Genomic DNA, 3,581 nt, shown 5'->3' on the forward strand with positions numbered 1-3,581 from the left:
TCATCATTTGGTCTGTGTTTCATTCTCAAGGCAGGTCCTCGGGGGCTATGGGAAAGTGGCTGTTTCCTCGTGGAGTTTCTTTGGGACAAGCAGGCATGGCAATGTTTGGCAATGTTGATTTCTCTCCTTTCTCATTGAAAGCTGAATGTCAATGAGCTCTTTATTTGAATAAAATAAAACAATCAACTAAATAGGGCAACTCAAGTTCTCCATTAGTATGGAGTGTTCCATCAGCTCTCTTCCTACTTTACCTACAAAGAAGAGATCAATGTTGGGGCTGGAAGGCCAAACAACCTCCTCATTGAACTCAACTGTGAACTTCATCAGGAGAGACTGAAGTCAGCTGTCCAGGGCCTAGGATCGAGGCCAAGAGTGCCTGCCTCATGGCAGAGAGTTCTTTCCACTCACTGTACTTCCTATAAAACCATCTTAAGCCCTTGAGACTTTCCATTGTAATGTACCAAAAAGCACTTGACTTCACTTCTCATGGTTTTCCCCATCTTCAGCATCATTATCATAAAAATATTTGTGTTACTTACCAAGTGCCAAACAATGCACTAAAAATGGTCCATTCATTATCTCATTTAATCCTAAGTACAGCCCAGAGAGAGTAGGTACTGATGTTATATCACTGTTAACATTTCACAGATGTTCAGTCACACACCCAGTAAGGGGTGGTCCTCTATTTCTGATGCCAGAGGCTGGACCAGCTTCCACTTTACAGAAAGCTACTGCCACACAACTAACAAGTATCTTGTTATTTACTCCTTTCTCTCATATAGAGTTTCTTTCATTTTCTTTATTATTAGTTGGATTTCTGCTTTTAGATGAGTCATTTAATGGCTTTTTAATGTAAATTACAGACGTTTTCTTAAACCTGGCCTCTGTTCATTTGGCCTGTGTTTTTATTTAATTTTTAAGTACTCTGTTACTAAAGTTATCTTGGAACTATTTTTTGCTAAAATAATTACTGTTTTTTGCTGTTTCCATTATCCATAGGAAAATGTTAAGTCATAGATGAACAAAGCAAGATTAAATACTATTCACTAGGGATCCAAAACCAAGAAGCATAAATTTTAATTTTAGATTATAACAATGACTATCTAAAAAGCTACTTTTGTTAAAAGTACCAGAATATAGTAGGTACAAAATAAACGTTTTTATTGTACTTATTAAAAATTTTATTTGGACAAAAGTAAATATAAGTTAATAAGCACATGTATTCCTTGTCTTAAAAATACAAAAATAATTTTTAAATAAACTTTGGCCTCTGGGCCATGAAGGGTTCTATTTTATCATAAGTATATTGTGTGTTTATTTATGGTGCTCTTACTGTGATCATGTATTGAGTTTGAACAATTTGTTTGGTTATTAAGAGATCAAGTCATTCAAAAAGACTGAAATTGCAATTGAGCTATGTCACCACCAGGTAGATATAGGTTGCGAGCACAGGCGTGTGCCTGTGTGTGTGTGTGCGTGCGTGCGTGCGTGTGTGTGTGTGTGTGTGTGTGTCTGCACGCTAATTCCTTTTAATCCGAGATCCGGTTCAGTGACAATAAATATCCTTTTGTTTTTTTTCACAGTACCTCCATTCTTCTACAACAGCTAAATGTAAACATGAATATCTAATACAGGGAACAAGGAAAATAAAATATAAGCTATATTACAGCATTTTGGTCTCATTTTGTGTATTGCTTATGTAACTGGTTAATAATAAATAATCTAAGGCCGATCTTTTTTCTAGAGTTTGATTTGTTCAGTTTAATTATTTCTTGAAGTCACAACCTACCTAGGCTGGGGAATGTGTACTTGGCAAAGCAGTGAAGAACTAATAGCACCCACCACCACACCACCCACCTCACCTTTCTTTGGCTACTTGTACTTTTCATTACTCACTTGGCTTTCCATGAAAGGATTTCCATGTGTGAGAGAAGGAGAAGGGTTGGGAGGATCCCAGTAGCTCTCTTAGCTTTCTGCTCCTGGTTTTCAAGATTTTCTATAAAAAGAAGGCAGAGAAGAAGATAAAAGAGCCTAGTGTAGTTTTTAACTACAAAAAATAATTTTCAGTTGACTTAAAAATTTTTAGTATACTAAATAGCTTTTCTGTAGCCATCCCTGAGTTAGGCATTAGGATACAACAGTGAACCAGACACTGCCTATATTATAATGGGAGATTCAACAAATGAGAAAATATGTTATTAGATAGATAGATAGAGAGAGAGAGAGAGTGATTAGAAGTAACTAAGCAAATGTGATTAGAGAACAATTTAGAGAAACCAATTCCCCCCAACTTTGAAAAGTTTAGAGCCGGGGGGAAATTGAAAAGCCAGTTCCATGACTGCCTTTATTCACTTTACCTATATCTACCAATCACCAGCTATCAATTTGCAACATTACTTTGTCTTTCCAAGTATAGAGGGTTTTGTTTTTCTGAGTCATTTGAAAGCAAGTTGGAGATACCATAAAAAAGCATTTAATACAACTAACCTACTGAACATCATAGCTTAGCCCTAGCCTACGTTAACCATGTGTAGAACACAATATCCGAAATACACCGTCAACACAGTATACTGTAGAACAGTGATTTTCAACCTTTTTAAAAAATCTCATGGCACCCATAAACTAATTAAAATTCTGCAGCACACTAAAAATTTTCTATTTTTGCTGATTTGACAAAAAATAGGTATAATTTTGATCCATTCACATCAGACAGCTATTGTGTTGGCTGCTGTCATTTATTTTATTTGACAATCTAAGGGAAAAGAGGTCAGTGGCCTGACTAATCAGTTATTGCATGTTTTAAAAATTATTGTGGCACAATGGTTGAAAATCGCTGCTGTAGAATTGCAGCTGTTTATCCTGGTGATCGCCTGTCGGACAGGGACCTGCAGCTCACGACCACTGCCCAGCATAGGAGAGACTATGCTACTGCGTGTCACTAGCCCGGAAAAAGATCAAAATTCGCAAGTCCAAGCACAGGTTCTACTGAATGTGCATCACTTTCATACCTTCGTAAAGTCAAGCAATCGTGAATCAAACTATTGTAAGTCAGGGACTGTCTATACTGCAAAATTAATATCCTTGCAGTCATCCTTGATTTTGTCTTTGTCCTTAACCATCAGAAGCTTGACCTGATTCTATCTCCAACTGAGAGCTCAGAGCTGTTCTCCTATCTCCACTGCCAGCCCCACATTGAGCCCTCTATTACTTCTTATCCAAAGTTTTCCAAGTGAGCACCTCCGCACCAGTATTTTCCCTCTCCAACCCATTTCCTATCTATCCCACAGGTCAGGGGCCACCTTTTCCTTTCTTACTCTCTCCAGGCCGGTAAATTCTGTTCTCTCAACACACATTCACTCAGTTGAACTCACTAGAACTACTACTTCTTGCAGTTCCAGGTTGAGTGAATCCTGTTCTCTCAACACACATTCACTCAGTTGAACTCACTAGAACTAGTATTTCTTTCCGTTTGTAAATAAAAACAGATCATGCCGGAAGATGCTGCTTTGCTTGGCTCAGACTCCTCGGCCATCCCCACCCTCAGCCCCTCTCCCTCCAGCCTGGTGGTCTTTAGGAGAGGG

This window comes from Cnephaeus nilssonii (assembly GCF_951640355.1).
Source record: "Cnephaeus nilssonii genome assembly, chromosome: 12".
Lineage (NCBI taxonomy): Eukaryota > Metazoa > Chordata > Mammalia > Chiroptera > Vespertilionidae > Cnephaeus > Cnephaeus nilssonii.